This window comes from Clupea harengus, chromosome 16 (genome assembly GCF_900700415.2).
Source record: "Clupea harengus chromosome 16, Ch_v2.0.2, whole genome shotgun sequence".
Taxonomy (NCBI): domain Eukaryota; kingdom Metazoa; phylum Chordata; class Actinopteri; order Clupeiformes; family Clupeidae; genus Clupea; species Clupea harengus.
In genome coordinates, this window is record NC_045167.1 from 9366033 (window position 1) to 9385378 (window position 19346).

At 42.3% G+C, this 19346-nt stretch overlaps 2 long non-coding RNA genes across 2 annotated transcripts; both read right to left on the reverse strand.

Annotated features, from left to right (window-relative positions):
- Positions 1-263: 263 nt before the first annotated feature.
- Positions 264-2906, reverse strand: LOC116224168. The gene is made up of 4 exons (XR_004165473.2): positions 2824-2906; positions 2639-2662; positions 2470-2535; positions 264-293 (listed from the first exon to the last, which is right to left on the reverse strand). It is a non-coding gene; the product is annotated as an uncharacterized LOC116224168 (long non-coding RNA).
- Positions 2907-3131: 225 nt separating this feature from the next.
- On the reverse strand, positions 3132-8294 carry LOC116224201. The gene is made up of 3 exons (XR_006152883.1): positions 6283-8294; positions 3410-3825; positions 3132-3233 (listed from the first exon to the last, which is right to left on the reverse strand). It is a non-coding gene; the product is annotated as an uncharacterized LOC116224201 (long non-coding RNA).
- Between the last annotated feature and the right edge of the window lie 11052 nt (positions 8295-19346).

The following is a 19346-nucleotide window of genomic DNA, read 5'->3' on the forward strand; positions in this document are numbered from 1 at the left end:
TCAAGCGATTTTCGTTTTTTCCGTCCCCTCACTTGGCATTCTTTTTCACAACCTGGCCCCCATATCAAACTAATTAAATAGTCCTGCTGCACATTTACCTTCTCGTTGTAGCGTTGTGCTACCACCAGCAATGGGTTCTGATTCTACAGCTGTAAAGAAAGAAAAAAAAATTACATGACCAACCTGAATTTAAAATAACCGGACAACTGAGAATTGATTTCAAAACATTGATGTAATGCGATTATTACTTTGATGTTCCTGGATGTCCAGGGGCTGCCGGGGACTTTGAGTAACTGTAAAAACACAGACAGAAAGGAGGGAGCTGGGTGGAGCTAAATATGTTTAAGTCATATTCTACCCAGTCTCATTCGTGGCTGAGTGATACCCTCCGAACGCAGCGCTCCAATCTCAGAGCGGCTGAGAGAAAGTGGCACAAATCTGCCAGACTACCAGACAAGCTACCAGACACTGCTGGCCTTCTCATCCAGCATCACTGCTGCTAAGAAGACTTTTTTCAATGACAAGATCAACGGTGCAACTGACGCTCGGAAACTATTCTCCACCTTCAAAACTCTGCTCTACCCTCCTCCTCCTCCCCCAGCTACTAACCTCACTGCTGATAACTTTGCTTCCTTTTTCACAGAGAAAGTGGCAGCCATCGGGAAACAGTTCGACCAACTGTCTCCCCCCCCTAAGGGCGCAACCGTCAATGGCTCATCATTTCCTTCTTTCATCCCTCTCAGCGAGAGTGAGGTCTCCAAAATCCTAACAGGCAGCCGTCCAACTACATGCCCGCTGGACCCCATCCCATCCAACATCCTTCAAGCCATATCGCCTGCCGTCTTACCGGCAATAACACAGGTGATTAATGCTTCATTTAATTCTGGAACATTTCCTTCTCTTTTCAAAGTGGCTCGGGTAACGCCGCTGCTCAAGAAGCCGTCTCTCGATCCCACTCAGGTAGAAAACTATTGACCGGTCTCACTTCTCACGCTCCTTTCTAAAACCATTGAGAGGGCAGCTTCCAAACAGGTTACCGAGTTCCTGTCAAAGAACAATCTCCTCGATCCAAACCAGTCTGGATTCAAAAGCGGTCACTCCACCGAAACAGCCCTGTTGTCTGTAACGGAGGCCTTAAAAACAGCTAGAGCAGCAGCTCAATCCTCGGCTCTCGTCCTGCTTGACTTATCAGCTGCGTTTGATACAGTCAACCACCGCATCCTTCTGTCCATACTGTCAAGTATGGGCATTTCTGGCAATGCGCACTCCTGGTTTGAATCCTACCTCACTGGGCGCTCGTTCAACGTGTCTTGGCAAGGTCAGCTGTCTGTACCTCACCTCCTCACCACTGGGGTGCCCCAAGGCTCGGTAATAGGACCACTTCTCTTTGCCATTTACACCACCTCGTTGGGCCCTATCATCCGCTCGCATGGGTTTTCCTATCACTGTTATGCCGATGATACTCAACTGTTTCTGTCTTTCCCTCCTGAGGACACCACGGTCTCTGCGCGGATCGCGGACTGTCTGGCTGATATATATCCACATGGATGAAAAATCACCACCTTCAGCTGAACCTGGCCAAAACGGAGCTGATGGTCTTCCCAGCCAAACAGGTCATCCACCATAACATCAATATCAATATTGACTCTTTATCTCTTGTTCCATCCAAAACAGCAAGAAACCTGGGGGTCATTATTGATGACCAACTGACCTTCACGGCCCACATCGCCTCTGTCTCCAGGTCGTGCCGCTTTGCGCTTATACAACATCCGCAAAATCAGGCCGTACCTAACCCAGTATGCCACCCAGCTGCTGGTGCAAACCTTGGTGAGTTCCCGCCTGGACTACTGCAACGCGGCGCGTCTGGTGTTCAACCAACCGAAAAGGGCACACGTCACCCCGCTACTCATTGAGCTCCACTGGCTGCCAGTAGCTGCTCGCATTAAGTTCAAGTCACTTATGCTTGCCTACAGAGTGCTTGCTGGTTCTGCTCCCACCTACCTAAATGCTCTTGTAAGGGCAAATGTTACACCCAGGACGCTGCGCTCGTCTAGTGAGCGTCGTTTGGCACTGCCGTCTGTGCAAGCACGGCAATCCAGACTATTCTCATTTGTAGTTCCACGTTGGTGGAACGAACTGCCTAGTACTACCAGAGCAGGGGCGTCCCTCTCTACCTTCAAGAAGCTTTTGAAGACCCAACTCTTCAGAGAGCACCTCCCTTCCTAACTGGCACCTGACCAGCGCTTAACTTGCACTTCAGCAGTTACATTCCTGCACTTCTTTTTCCTTTTTTCTAGGTCGTTTCTAATTCTCATGTAAAGTAGTATTTATTGTTACACCATGCTTTTTATTGCTCTTAGCTTGACTGTTCTCTCCCTTGTACGTCGCTTTGGACAAAAGCGTCTGCTAAATGACTAAATGTAAATGCAAATGTAAATATGTAGAAATATTCTCCAGTGTTATACTCACATTGGGGAGCCCTGAGTAGGCCCGAAGGCCTTGACCTTTTCAGAGGCGGAGATGTCGCTCTTTCATCTGTGTCATCAGTGAGAAACAATTAGATGCAGTTTACACTATTTTACCTTTTTCTTTTCCATACTTATTTTGTAGGTAGTTTACATTCTAGTTTTTTAGTTACCTTGAGATGTATCTTGCAAATCGGCTGCAAGGCAAGCAAAGAAAAAATAAATAAATAAAATTGACGTGTGTAATTGTAAGACAGCAAAAACATTTTTAACCACTATATGGCAAGAGTTGAGCTAATATAATTAGTATGGCTATTGATTGTTGAAGAGGCCACATTTGTATATATGAATTACTTACATTCGGGTGTTTGTGGCCTCAGGTCTTTGTTTGCTATAGAAGCAAGTGTGAATGTTATTTAAATTGTGGACAAAGCATACAGCAAATCGGAAAAAAAATAAAAATAGAAGCTCTGAAGGCAGAAGTGTTTTTTTTGTTCTTTTGAGTACATACATTTATTTTTTATTTATTTATTTTTTGTTCCCAGCTCTTTAACCTCTGTTGGTTCAATAATGTAGTTTACATTCATTGTCTAGGCAACTACTGCAACAAAAATAGTTGTGCAATATTTCTGATTATAAGTCAGAAATATCTGATTATACCTCTGTATCTTTCCGGGAGCTTAATCCGCCGGGATTCTTGTTCAGAGTCGTCAAGATGAGAGGTCTCTTGTGCTCTTTGAACCTTTTGTCTTGCCAGAGTATAAGTGTCTACAGAAAAACAAACACAGTAAACTTGTTTAAGTCACACTGCCTCAAAAAGTGAAATTCAGTTATTGGTTGCACATACACTACATCACACAAGGAAGAGTGGGATCGGTGAAGAATATCCCCATGGCTGTGAATTGTCTGGAGCCTTGAGTAATTGATTTTTAAGACATACATACCCTTTTCAGAGAGTACACTGAGTATTTTGTCCAGAGTTCTTTATCTGGCAGGGCACATCGCTTTGCGAGGGTGGCATGGTTGCGCTGGGGCCAGTAGCAATATACAATCTGTAACATTTGATGTTGATGTGACATGATATATATATATATACCGTATATATTATTATTTTTTTTAGAGAGAGAATACAATTACTGATCTATTTCTTTGAGGAGACATTTCATTCTTTTTTAGAAAACAATTGTGTTTACAGACTTCATATTTTGAGTTGACTAAGATTAAGATGATTATAACTGCATGAATTGCTAAAATGAAGAAAAAAAAATCTTACCCCATCACTGCACTCCAGCCAGTTTGATGGTGCTGCCTCCACTTCATTCTCTTCAATGAAGTTCAGCACAACATATTTTTTTGTAGCCTGAATTAAAAATAATAACAAGTATGATAAAGATATTAAAGTAACAGTATGTAGCAATTGTAATGTTCAAGTTCAAGTTTATTATCATATACTCATAAACAGCATTTATCAGTAATGAAATTCTTTGTGCTCAATGGGCCTCATTCTCGAACATTTTCTGACGTTTCTTCTGAAATGTTTCTTACGGGCTTCGGAAAAACAACGTAAGAAAAAGACATCCGACAAATTCATGAACGCTTGAAAATGTGTTCCTACACAGCAGAAGTGTTCTGAGCTGTGCTCCACCGGAAGAGTTTTCTGAAATTGAAAGCGCGTTCTCGTGCTCCTGAATTTGCATACATACACGCCCCGCCAGTGAGGTGTGCAGTCGGAATCGACCGAATCTAGACGAAAGCAACTCGTAAACGAGTCATGTCATGAGGTGGACCGCTGCAGGATGTAGATGTGTCCATTCTATTCCACTCTAGCTATATCAACGTGATTGAGTTCAGTGCTTATTTATTTATTCACTTACATTTGCAGTGTTCGTGTACATTCACATTTACATTTAGTCATTTAGCAGACGCTTTTGTCCAAAGTGACGTACAAGGGAGAGAACAGTCAAGCTATGAGCAATAGAGACCTAGTGTAACAATAAATACTACTTTACATAAGAAATAGAAAAACGAAATAGAAAATAAGTGCAGGAATGTAACTGCTGTAAGTGCAAGTTAAGCACTAGTCGAAGTGCCAGTTAGGAAGGGAGGTGCTCTCTGAAGAGTTGGGTCTTCAAAAGCTTCTTAAAGGTAGAGAGGGACGCCCCTGCTCTGGTAGTGCTAGGCAGTTCGTTCCACCAACGTGGAACTACAAATGAAAATTCTGGATTGCCGTACTTGCACAGATGGCAGTGCCAAACGACGCTCACTAGACGAGCGCAGCATTCTGGTGTAGTCCTTTTATTTATTTTATGACATCACAGTGCCTCGTAGAATCATGACTATACATGTGAAACGTAATTGTTAATGATACAAATATTCTCGTTATTATTATTATTATAATGAATCTAATCCGAGGATGACTGTAGAGTTGATGTGAACGCAATCACCAACGATTCATTAACACTTCTAACACAGAGAGTTTTCTTAAATGCGATTCCTCAAAAGGTGCCATATTATGAAAATTCCACTTTTTTAGTGCTTCTACACGTTCATTTGGGTATCTGGCGTGTCTACCAACCCAAAAACGCTGGGAAAAAACCATTGGCGATCTTTGTTATGTTTCCTGGATCTTTGTTATGGTCAGAAACGTCATGATTGAGTCTGCGAATGAGATTCCCGTTTTATTGGCCTGTCACAACACATTGGGAGGTTCCCTACTCGGCCATACAGCATCTCTCCATGCTCAACAAAAAATCTCAGGAGATCATGTGCATATTCGATATGTGACACAGCCAAAACTCGGGACACTAATATGCACATGGCTGTGCTGAAGGCCATAAAGTGCTCAAAAAGATCTTCTCCGAGTACACCTTGCAACACGATTTTCCCGGTGTAGAGGAGAAACTGGCGGTACTCGGTAGCCTTCCAGTGGTCAAGGTCATCCAGTCCCCTAGGCTTGCGGGCAAAACAGGTGGGAATGGCAGTTCTGAGGGGCCCCAGACGACTGTTTACCAGTGCCATTTGTGCTCTAGAGAGTCTGACCTCAGTCTCCCCTTGTCCACAGGAGCAGCAGCTTTTTTATGACACCTAGGCAGCATTGGTGCATATAGTCAGCCGGGAAAGAATGGACCATATCAATTGGCAGGCTGCAGAAGGGAGATATGCGCTCTGCATGGTGGTGTTCGGGCTGCCAACACTCCCTGAAGGACTGGTTGGTCCTCAAGGTGAGACTGTCCATCTCTGGGTAGAGCATTCTTCCATCCCAGGTCCCCTTCTGGTTACATTTGTCGCAAAGGGATTTGTTTGATGATTTGTAAAGGGGCAAGCCGTCAATGTTTAGGGAGATGTTAACCGATCAAAGATCTTTGGTTGTGTCCGGGGCATAGTTAGTAAGATGGAGTTTGAGCTGGTCGGCAACATCATAATGTACGTTCTCAACACCTATCATTTCTATATGAAATGTTTTTTTTTTCTTTCCAGGAGTGTTCTGGCAGTAGAAGGGAGCTCGTTGTGGCCCTGCCGTCTCAGGACTTTTAGAGGAGCGTCCAGTGAAAAGTAGGAATCACACTTTATACACAATACTTCTGTGGTAAAGAGCATAGAAAAAATGGCATAATGCCCTTCAACATGGAAGGTATGTCATATATTAACCATATACTTCTTCTGTCACTGTATATGAAAGGGGCCATAATTACGTGTGTTAACACACTTTCTCTATATACTACATGAAAAATGAACATGTATGAAATGTAAAGACTTTTTCCATATGGGTCTGTACTGTATGCAAGTCTGAGCGGGAAAAGCATAAATCCAGGCTGACCCGGAGGAAGCCGTAGAGGCAGACGGACATCCAGTTGGTGAGCAGCTTCTCCACGATTGATTCTGTGCGGCGCAGCAGCAGTTTGGGCTGAGCGTTACTGGGCTGCTCCATCAGACACCAGCAGCTGCTCCATCACCTGCGCAGGTAGGGCAGGTCATCATGCAGGGCCAGGGTCAACAGAGAGACGCCACCACACACCTGGGTGGGGACAGAGACGCATGCAAAGAGATAAAAGGGAAGAAACAAGAGTAAGGAGAGACAAAGAGATGGAGAAAGAGAGAGAGAGAGAAAATGAGAAGTGAGGTAGGGGAGATGGAGAAGAGAGAGAGAGAGGTAAAGGGTACAGTGACAGAGGAAGTGAAACAGCCGGGTGGGGAGAGAGAAATGATGAGACAACAAGAGAGAGGGAGTGAGATGACCTTTAACCTTTAACCTACCCAGTGCTGAAGAATTACTTCACACCAGAAGAAGTTGAACACCACCAAAGCTAGCCTAGGGAGAAAATGTTAAAGAAAGTATTAGTATATTTTATCATGAATGTTTTAGCTAAAAGGCTTGTTCAAAATGTTGTGTGTAAAGTGTGTAGGTTGATTTTGGAAAAACACTGAGTGAGCAGAGAATGTGAAAGCAGATGCCTCACGTGATGTTTTTCTGAAATAAGGAGAAAGCGGGTTGTAAAATGACTCGTTGCTAAGCAGAAGTAGAATTCAGCTGAGCTGCAGGTAACCCTAAAGTGCATCCCAGCGTCCTGACTGTCATACTGTGTAAACATTGTGTTTGAATAAAAGGACTTGTTTTTAGCATGGCACGTCAGACAGACTTAAGGTGTCTGTCTCCATCGGGGCCCTGTTCGAAAACAGTCCAGTTCACTTACATGCTGATTTGTGTTTTTAATCTGCTAACTAACTGTTGAGGGTCTTTTCCCTGACATTTCTTGGTCCTTTCGAAGCCGGAACCCAACAAGACCGACCGCCTGGGAGCAGACTTCAGGAAGCCGAAGACAAGTGCACGTCCTGCCGAGAGAGCCATCGGCAGAAAGTCCCATTTAGTGAATTCTACGTGGGCCGGCAGAAAGGGGTCTGCCTCCAGGAGGCTGGTCTGACGGGATCTGAAGCAAGGTTGGACACACAGCATAGTATGAAGTAAGTAGCATAAGTTACTGAACGAACGGAAAAAAAAAAAAAAAAAGAGATTCGAGGTCTCTTAAAAGCGCTAGTTCTAGGCCTATGTGAATGGATGTACATCTGTGTGAATGAGTGCGTGACTGGACTAAGTAATCAAGCAAAATTAAAACTTTGGAAAATATCTGAGAGTACAAACTTCCCAGGGAGACCCGGATTGATTTATCAGTCTAGAAGCTCGGTCTCCGGATATTTTTCATAGACTCGAGAAGTATTTTGCTTAATAAAAAAAAACTCACCATAATTAATGAATATGAGTGTGACTGGAGCAAGTGATTAACAGTCTAAAAACAGATAGAGACTCTGTGGTACAAACACCCAGGGAAAGCCGGACAGATTTCATTTGTCTAGAAGCTTGCTTTCCGGTGTCTCTATTTGACCCGTCTGAGATATTCTGTTTTAATTTAAAAAAGCGGCAACTAAACCACAAGGTGGTATTGGCGATAAGAAATTCATGGAGAAAAAACATACTGATTCCCATACAAAACACGTAGATCGCTGGATAGAAAAATATAGTTTCAGTGGGAAACTAGTTGTAGAAGATTGCGAGAAATTATGTAAAGACATAAATAATCACCATAGGAGAAAGAAAACGTTAAAGACGCATCATAAAGACGAACTCGCATGTGCTGGCGTCTGGTTGGCAGAGGCGAGAGAGAGACTCGATGTTATTAGACGACGAAGAGGGCATGTCGTAATTTCTGCCCTATCAAAAGAAGACTATACTGTAGTAATCAGTAGGTCTAGATTCGAACAGCCACCCGCACCACCGCAACAAGCTGCCGTTCAAATACCACTACCGTCACAAACTCCGCCATCCCCACCACCATCATCTCCAGTAACTCAAAAACTACGAGTTAGCACAAACCCGTTCGGTGCAGTTGGAGGTGTAGGTGGTGGACTTTATCAGATGTATAAATTGGATAGCAGAGAAGTGGAATGGATTTATCGTTCAAAAATGAAAACAGATTGGGCGCGTGTTAAAATTGGATACGAAGTAAACGATGCAGGAGGAATACCTCTCGCAGCCGGCCACGTAGAGCTGGGTGGTCGGGTTGCTGCGTTACAAGTAAGAATTCGTGACACATTCAGAGCTCAGCCAAATTATACTAAATTAGGAGAGATAAAGCAAAAAGATGGTGAAACTGTCTATGAGTTCAGAAAAAGGTTTGAACATGCCTTCAGAAACCACAGCGGGTTAAGGGACACTACTGCAGCAGAACGTTTGATATTTGATCCACATTTAAAACAAGCACTGTTAAGACGGAGAAAGAGGACACTGGGCTAGAGAATGTCCCAATAGCGAAAATTCATGACTAGCCACAGAATCCAGCAGTAATAAGAAAGTAAAAATGAGAAGGTACGTGGAAAGTAAGGATAAGAAAGTCAATAGAAAGTAAAAATGAGAAGGTACGAGGAAAGTGAGAATAAGAAAGTCAATGGAAAGTTAAGAAGAAGATTAAAAGAAAGTGAGGATAAGTGTTATTCTTGTGGAGAAAGAGGGGTAAACTGCAGGCTTGATAAACTATAGAGCTGTTACTGTGGCCACGTGGCAGCTCTATACATGTTATCTGCTTTGTTAATTTGCACACACTTTTTAGTCTTAAGTGCGTGAAGGGGGAGTTATTAGAAATATAAGAGGTTGATTATAAGACGTAACATCGCTAACAGGAACCTTGACTTTTTAAACAAACCTGTGTGGTTGACTGTTAAGACGGACAGAGAAGCACACGGGTGGGGGGCTGTTAGCTCAGGGGGAACAGAGGACTCTGGCCTTTGTGCAATCTCACACGCACACACGCACGTTCTCACACTCACACGCACACACGCACGTTCGTATTTTGAAGGAGAAGAGGTGAGAAAAATAGTCAGACTACACATATTAGTGTAATATTATTTAAATTCAGAAATGCTTTTGGTAGATATGGAACCAACTACGCCGTTAAAGGAGATGGTTGAATTGTAGTCGTCAGAAGCAAATTATTTGATACTGCATAATTAAAAAAATTGACTGAGCGGACAAGCAATTTGATTCAAGCCCGTGGCTTAAACACAGGTCATGGGACCCCAAGTTATTAATGAAGATGGAGGGTATAATTGTTGGTGGTATTGGCTAAATGCTGAGAGTTGAATAGTTGCAGCGAGATTGTAAGAATGTTATTCTAAACGAAAATTTAAAGACAGTTGTATAGTTGTTTAGGGTTACTTGGTTCTATACTGGAAGCTCCTAAACCTGTGACTAAGAAACAAATTGTGCGAAACCTTTCGTTTTTATGGTTGATACCAGACATGGATTCATGACATCTGTTTTACACGTCATTCACGCGTCAGCAGGAATTGTGCTGGTTCATGAACTCGTCGTTAAAGTATCCCATGCAGTCTTAATGCTTTTATTACCTAGCATATAAAGTAGCCAAGCTGGCAGCTGGCCTGTATCTAACACAGGGAACAGAGGATGATGTTTTAGTTGACATGCAACAACAAGCACCCAAAAATTAAAAGGAAATTTGGATAAAACAAAAAAAAGACGCTGAAAAGATGAGGTATGTGTAAGTCCATATGGAAAATCCATCCTGCCGCGAGCTCTATACAAATGGGCAGCAATTTTTTGAGTCATGGGAATATCCATGCCTCAACAGGAGGGATATAAAGACTAGTACATAAACACTGTACAACATATAACCTATTTAAAAAAAAAAATAGTAATAAAAAAAAAAAATGTATTAAATTTTATTTTATTAAAAAATTTGTCAGCAATGTGAAATATGCATTCGGCATAACTCACAGGGAAACCTCAGACCAAAGAGGGGCGAGTTCCCCAAGCCTGATTATCCTTTCCAGGTAATACACATGGATTATATCCAATTTAGCAAAGCCAAAGGGCTGGAATATTGTTTGGTTATAATTGATGTGTTTTCCAAATGGATAGAGGTATTTCCCAGCTCAACCCCAGATTTCCTCACAGTAGCAAAAGCACTGTGCAAAAGAATAAGACCAACTTTTGGGGTGCCACAAATTATACTATAAACTAGGGAATGTAAAGAACCCAATACTGTTCGAGTTTCTTCTGTGTCTCCACAGGTACAAGGCCAGGTGAAGGTGAAGGTGACTGGGTGTTCATCAAAATCATCAAATGAAAGAGCTGGTCTGACGACAGTGTTCTTGCCACCCCAACAGCCGTCAAGATCGCTGAACGCTCCACCTGGATTCACCTGTCACACTGCAACATTCAGAACATTCAGAACATTACCAGGATCCACCACTAGCGTTGAGTAGCGTTTTGTGGCTCCCTGAGGGGGCTAAGTGTATAAATCTTGGTCGTCTAAACGTCACCTGACCTCCCGGGAGCGCCCTGGGGGTTAGAGATTCTGCTCAACATAGTAGAGGTGTATCTGTTTTTTGTTTTTCTTGTTTATTTGTTTTTCTTGTTTGACTGTATACATCATATCACTCCATTATAACAATGTCTAAGCTGCTGCTATTAGTGGTTACTTCAGGAGTAATACTGGGTCTCTGGTCCTCCACAAGTGTAATTGAGAGAATCCATAAGAGGTGGATTTCATATGGGGAACATGAGGTCCTGGGGAATATTACTCACCTGTATTCTACTAATTCATGGTATAGATATGCATCCATGCAAGCGAATAGACGTAATTGGACTAATTGCTATGTATGTACCTTAATGCCAACATCCTCCTTTCACCCTAGACTTAAAGCAAGGCCACTCTCATTCCAAGCTACGATCTGTGTTGGAGAGAAGTGTGCCCCAGACAGCTGGGGCTACAGTAAGCCATCTTATGATACAAACGATGCCCAGGTGCGGGATCCGTGTAACAATACCCACCCACTAGCAGAACTAAAAAACATGCCACAACCGAGCTGTCACCTTAAGTGGCAGTTCATTCCATATTCCTAATGTGTTTTTCTATTAATGGAACAACTAGATTAGGCTCTCTGAGACGGAAACAGTGTAGCGAAACTGTCATCCCTGCTACTATAGTGACCTCAAACATCGCTCCCTCAGTCAACGATGTACCTTGTCCATGGGGACACCCTTCCTTATGTTGGGAACTGTTGAGGGTCTTTTCCCTGACAGAAATCTAGTTTGGTTAACTAAAGCTACTTAGAAAAAGTACTTCATCCTTCATATTGTGTAAAAAAAAAAAAGGATCAAATTGACATTAAACAACAGATCAGGTCAGGTTGAACGATTTGTTCATTTCTGATCGGAAAGAGGCATTCCATGAGTGGGGATATTCTGGCACAACCCCACTCTTCACCGCTTGTAATCACAGGGTCAGGGGGGAGGAAATAGAGGGATAGAGACAAATGCAAAGAGATATAAAAGGGAAGGAAAAGAATAAGTAAAGAGAGAGAAAGGAGAAGTGAGGTAGGGGTGATGGGAGGAGAAAGAGAGAGATAACAGGAGGGTGAGGGGACAGAGAGAATGAAAAATGGGAAGAAGAAAGAGAGGAAAGAAGTGGGTACAGTGACAGAGGAAGGGAGATACGTAGGAGGGAACAAGAGAGAGGGAGTCAGATGGGGGCATGAGAATAACCTCCCTTTTGACCCTACAGTGACAGTCACATATGCCCCTATAGCCGAGGTCACTCATAGGAGGTCCGTGTCCGGACCCGGACGCCATCCTATCCGGACCCAGAACTGTAAATTGAACGGATAAATTACTGAGAAATGTTACATTTTGAAGGGGCATTTCTATTTAAACCGGCACTGGTTTAGCGGCCCAGGAAACTCACAGAAAAATTGCATTTGTTGTAAATAATCTTACGTGATGCTACACATCCAATGAAATCTGTGCATTCCGATAAGCATTACGACTCGAGTCGGTGAGTGAGATATACCATCAGTGGAGAGACGAGACGAGACAGAAGTCGGAGCAATAATTGAGAGAGAAAAGTAATTTCACATGGCGTGCTCTAAAAAGAGAAAAGTAGACAGAAAACAGAGCTTTTAATCAAGAATGGACAGCCTATTATATGGTCATTCTTCCCACGGGCAGTTCATAACCAGTATGTCTCATATGTTCCGAGACAATCTAAGAGCCCAATATGATCAATCCACCAGAATCCTAACACATTCATTCACTGACCAACAACGTGCTAACGAATGTTCCCTTAGAGTTGCTTGGATTTTGGGTCAACATAAAAAAAAAAATTTTTAAAAAAACATTTACTGACGGAGGGGTTGTGAAGGAGTGCATGAGTGCGGTAGCTGAAAGCTTACTTGAGGGAAAACAAAAAGACTTTTTTGAAAAAATCTAACAAATACCTATGTCAGCATCATCAGCCACAAAGAAAACTGAAATATTAACCCAGGATGTGCTGGCACAGCTGGATGAAGCAATTCATAAAGCACCATGTGTAGGCTTAGCTGTAGATGAGTCCACTGATGTGTGTGACAATGCTCAGCTGTTAGTTTATGTAAGGTTCTTCAACAGAAGAAGAAAGAGTTCTGGGAAGGCTTGTTAGGTGTTACACCCCTTCAGACCAGTACAAGAGGAGAGGACATTTACCTGGCCACAAAGGAGATGTTAACAAAGAGGGGAATAGAGCCGAAACAAGTGTTTTCAATAACCACAGATGGAGCCCCTGAATTGTACTTTCTTTATTTGATTTGACAGACGTTGATACATACTGGGCTACTTTAATATATATGGCACTGAATCATAACGCAAGTTAGACATTATGATGTTCTGGACCTCTGCTTGAGGAAATTTACTGTAACTGGACCTCGTTGAATTTGAATTGAATACCGCTGCCCTATAGTGAAAGTCACATATGCCCCTATAGTGACTGTTACGAGCCAGCTCAAGGCACGAAACAAGAAGGGGAGGCCACGCATAATTTAGGATAATAATAATAATAATATATTTATTAATGGTTTACAAGTTTATATAGTTATCTAATAATTATAGCAAACGTGTGGTGAAGATCAGTGTTGTGAAGAGAAACAAAAGATGTAATGTAAAGTCAGGTAAATGGTAATATAAACAAACAACGACGATAATCCACAACCAACGACACTCCAAAACCAAGACACTCCAAAACCAACGACAATCCAAAACCAATCTCTATTCAAACACCAACGACCAATCCAACGCTCTCCCGACTTCAGTCTGATCAGGGCTTTTGTAGTCCAGCCAATCAACCATACACCTGGTTCCAATTCCACCTGGAGACAGAACAGGCATGCAAAATATCATGGGGCGGGACCTAGACCCGCCAGGGTCGTAACATGACACATACTACTCTATAGTGACAGTCACAAACAGCCCTATAGTGACACATACGGCCCTATAGTGACACATACGGCCCTATAGTGACACATACACCCTATAGTGACAGTCACATACGACCCCATAGTGACAGTCACATACGGCCCTGTCACACTAACTACACACCAGCGACACTCATGTGGGAGGAAAAAACAAACTGTCAGTCACTTCAGCACTCACACACACTCACTCATCCTGTTACACACACTCTTTCTCTCTCTTTTCTCCTCCTGCGCTCAGACATAAACTCACTTGTCCTTGACGTGGAAGTTCTTCTGCTCCTCCAGGGTGTGGACGAAGGAGACGAGGAAGAGTGGGTCTCGAATCAGGTGGGACAGCGCTCTGCAGCTCTGGTCCTGCTGCTCCTTCACTGACAGCTGCAGGAAACAGAACCGGATGAGACCAACAGAACCGAAGAGAAAGGATTATTGTGAGATTACAGTTTTTCTCAATTGCTTGAAAGCATGCCTCATTTTCTCAAAACTCTAAACACAAATCCCAAAACCACTCACACAAAATGCAAAACCCTTTATATCTCCTGCAAAATGCTACTTTGTCATTTGAAAACAAAATACCCTTTTGAGGTGACATAACATTGTTTTGAAAGCAAACACAGACCATTATATGAGTAGACATTTCTAAGCATCGATTGAACACTGATGTGCTCAATGGAAAACACCAGTATGAAGGCCTTATCAGGAGCATTATGCCTTTTCATGTTCAGTGTTACTGTACGCTTTCTCCTGTTGTAAAATATTGTAACTGTATAATGTTTTAACTCAAATATAAAACAACACACAAATATACAGTAACAACAAAAATGTTTCTTTATTTTTTCTAATTTTTGCACAGAACAAACAATAGAAAATAGACCAGTACAGTCAACAAAAAAAGAAAGAAAAATGTAAAATAAAAAATGACAAAAAAATTAGGCTTCATCCTGTCTTTGGTTCCTGTCTGGCCACAGGACCTCATCGACATCACAGGCTATATTCTTCCTGGCCAAGCAGTGGGGGAAGTATCGCCTGATATGGCGAATCCAGCCCTGGAATGCCTCTGGGGCTATATCGCCACATGCCTCCTCCATGGCCTGTATCAATGGGATCTGCGCTTGAGGATTGTGCGCATAAACTTTCCACCTCCATGCAGAAAAAAACTCCTCTATTGCATTCAGAAAGGGAGAGTATGGTGGGAGGGGAAGTGCCAAGAACCGTGGGTGGTTGATGAACCAGGTGCGCACCAGAGCAGCCCGGTAGAAACATACGTTGTCCCAGATAACAACGACATTGACAATGGCACGGTGGCCGATAATATTTCTGCCCCGACGCCTTGTTTTACACATCTATATAGATGAATTTATGCACCTCTTCAGTTGCCTCTAGGTCAAGAACTCTCTGAAACAAACATGACAATATTGTATCAGAAATAGACCTACACATTGTTGTGAAACACTTGAAAATAACATTGGATTGGATTACAATACAGTACAGTAATGTGTCAGTGCTGATAGGACTTACCTGCACATAGTCATGGCGTAGTTGTTTAACTCTGTCTGAGTTTCTTCCGAAGGGCACCCGTCAGACCTGCTTCATTCTAAGCTTGTTCCGCCTTAAAACACGGTCCACTGTAGCTAGGCTCACTGTGTCAATGTTTTGAAACATGGCCTGGTCATCAATTATGGCACTTTTTATTTGTTTTATCGTTAACGCATTATTTGCCAGAACCATGTTTACTATTGCAGTCTCGTGTTCTGCTGTAAACAAACGCTCCCACCCACCACGCCGGGGTAATCTTTCAGTTCTGCAAAATATACAAATACAGTACAATGTAAAATACTATACAGTAAATACAAGAACACTATGCTCCTGATAAGGCATTCAAACTAGTGTTTTTCTGTCATAGTAGTGTTTCTTACCTATTCTCTGTCTGTCTAAACACAAGGAGGTTTTGGCATTGATGAAGTGTGCAAAGTAGAGAGGATGGTGTGTAGTGTTTTGAAGAAAGTGTGGTTAACAATTGAAATCTGTGTTTAAAGCAGATAATTGTGTGTTGTGTTTTGAAGAAAGTGTTGCTAACAATTCAAATCTGGGTCTAAAGCAGATAATTGTGCTTATAGTTTAGCAGAATTGGTTTAGGGAGTTGGCACATGGATTACAGGTTGTGGTCATTGTGTTATAAGTTCCAGTTTTTGTAAACAATCGAGAAAAACTGTAATAGAGATGCAAGAGGAACATAGACTAGTTTGAGACTAATAGACCCGCAAGAGGAATGTAGGTTCAAATGAAATGAACAGAACCGGGAGAGTAACTGATAGAAAGTTATGAATTTCACTTTTTTTAATTAAACTTGTATTTGCTTTTCCATGAATCTAGTTATGCTCAACTAAGTAACATGAGTTCAAATGACATGTGACTAGAATGCAGGTTGGGATGAGATTTACAGAACCATGACCAGTGTTGGCGGGTAGGATGAGAGAAGGAGAACCTTAACAGTAATGGGTCGTTTTGCAAGGATATGGTGGTGATTTTTGGACCCTTATTTCCAAATCTGATTTTGTGATGTTTTTGAACAATGGCTTATTTTAAAGGTGCATCGTTCCAACTGCTAGCCTGACGATGTCATACTCATAATTCTAGTCAGAATATGAGTCTGATACCGCTCCGTTGGACTGTGATTATGGGGCGTGTTTCAACCGAAGCAGGAAAAAAATGCCTCTTCGCTCAATTGGATATATCTAGAACCAATCAGAGCAACGTAGTATGACCATAACGTAGACCATGGGGCCAGCTGATACATTAAACTTTTACCGGATCCCGTAGGAAGGTAGGAAGGACGGCAAAAACATATTTTCGATGGACAAATGCCTTGATCACGTTTATCTGTTCCTCTTCCAAAATGAATGTGCTGTCAATGTCTTCTAAAACAGACTCGAATTTCCACATTTCAGCTCTCCAACGGCAGCCATGTTTGTTGAAAACGAATTCACCCCAAAAGCTCTTTGGTGACGTGGTTGATTACGTTAGGGTTGATCATCTGTCCATCATCGTATAAAGCCTGCCCTGACAATTTGATTGGTCTATCTATCTCCTCACAGATTTTTGTGAGGAGATAGTTTCTCCCCAACGGAGCAACACCAGACCGAACTTCCCGACCAAAAAAGTTGTGGGCGTGGCTAAGTTCGTCTGGCATCCAGGCTATCCAACTGCAGTAGGCTAGTGTCTCTGTGTGTGTGTGTGTATGAGTGTGCATCTGTGTCACTGTTACTTCATGCACATCATCAAGAGTCTCTCACCTGAGTCATATCTTTCCTCATAGACATTGAGGTCCACCCTAAACACTAAGCCAAAAACAAAAAGTGTTTCCATCAAGATATTGTCATCGATAAAGTATATTATACAGTATATCATTTGTAAACAAATACATTCAGTGATGTAGTTTACCTCTTCCTCCTCCTCTCACTCTTACCCCTCTCCTTCTCTGGTTGTCGATCTCTTCAAAGTTCTCCATTGTTTACCAAACAAAACAGAGCCTCAAGGCACTTTTATGCTGCCGTCCTCATTGCAAATTGCTCAACAGACCTGAATGTTTAGAGATTTGACTATTTGTGTGTTGTAGGTTGATGCTTTGAGATTTTACTTGAGAAGTGTGTGCAACAACTGAACATTGTTGATGGAGATAATTTCCAAACACTGTTAATGACTTAAGAATATAATAATCAAGTGCCTTGTATTATGAATTACCTTATATGAATCAAGTACTTATGTAAGCAGGAACATGGCTTTTCTGTGTTTCTGCGTGTGTGTAACTTAGATTATTAGGTGCCACTTAGTCTGCATATGTACAAGAGCATGTTTAGACCAGAAGTGATAAGAAGGGTCGAACTGTGCCTCTTCCGACCTTCCATCCTTGCCTCGGACGTCAGAAATCCACCACATGGTTTTCCCTGCTGAACGCTAAACTTCTGTCTATATAAACCTTGTGCGATGTGTTTAATATTGCTTCACTTTCAGCCTTGTGCTGGGAGTGAGCCCGATTGCAATTGTTGTTGTTGTTTGTCTAATAAATATACTTATGTGCAGCTCCGGAGTCCTGAGGTAACTAGGGTGAATTTTCACCTAACAATTGTGTGTAGTGTTTTGACAACAAGGTGATGTGTAATTGACATCAGAGTGTAAAGAAGGAAAGTCAGAGTCTAATGCAGATAAGGGAGTGTGAAGTAGTGCCAAATTGGGTCGGGCGATTGGTACATGAAGTGAAGGTTGTGCAAATTGTGCCGAATTTTGGCTTTTTGTGTGTTAACAACTGAGAACTGTAATACTCAACTGACTTGTCAACCAAACTTTCACAAAGTCATATGGCTAAACAGTGTTGACAGTGACACATACCTGCTCTGACATTGAAATTATGTACTGAGAGCTATCAATAAATACATTTAACATTGATTTACAGGTGATGCTTCTAAAGGAGGAAATGGATAGAGAACCACAATGCCCCAGTTATGACAAGCAAGTTTAATATAGCACAGTAGCTCATAATAATATCCCTGACTATGGCCTCTGCTGCCGGGCAGACAAAAACACCAGTTATCGTCTGTTGCCACTAGAGAGCTAACCAAACACGTAGAGTAGGGTGACCAGACGTCCCCGGTTTCCGGCTTGTCCATAAGGGCGATTGGGGCGACGCACTGCATACGGAAAAGGAGTTTCTGTCGGATTCTACCACTAGACCATCTGATCTGCCGCTGAATGTCATTGTCCAATCAGGTAACAGTCAGGCTTCAAATGGCCCCGCCCCTTCTGGGCGATTTGGGGCGAAATGGAAATCACCCCAGACTGCTCTCATTGACTCCCATGTTAAATCCATTTTTTCACAAAACAGGGCTCTCAATGCATTCTCTATGGCTTCCGGGAGGGCTCGCCCCTCCATGCTTTCGTCATAAGTAATGGACGTAAAAGCGTATAAGGACGTCATACAGCTTCGACCAAGGCATATTCTGTCGAGATGGCTAGTGCTCAGTGCAACAACGCAATTCTTTCTTTGAAAGAACCTCCTTTCGGTCGGCGTACTAATGACGAAAAATGTAATACAATTAGGACCTCCTAGAACAAATATATCAATTAAACAGGTAGCTACAAAGAAGGGGAAATCCTACACCCGAGGATTTTCAAAGAATTGGTACCAAAGAAAACCGTGGCTAGCAGGCTGTGAAGTGGCTCACACAGCCATTTGCTATCCCTGCCTACTTTTCCACCCCGAAGGCACCATGACAGACAGCACTGCATGTCAAGTTTCAGTACAAGTAATGTAGTCTGTCTGTCTGCCTATTTTACTCTTTCTCTCCCTCTGTCTGTATGTCTTTGTTCACTCCATGCATGCTACTTGCACAATATCAAACACAGAGTTATTTTCTATGCCATAACTTATTTTGCTTTTGTAAACATTAAGTCAATAAATATTGTTGGTTTTGACTTATATGTTGCCCCTTTCTTTATGTTGTTACAGGACATATCATGTGTCCTGTTAAGCTATTTTACATCATACAACATTTGGGTAATGTGAATAATGAACAAGTGGGACAATTTATTGTG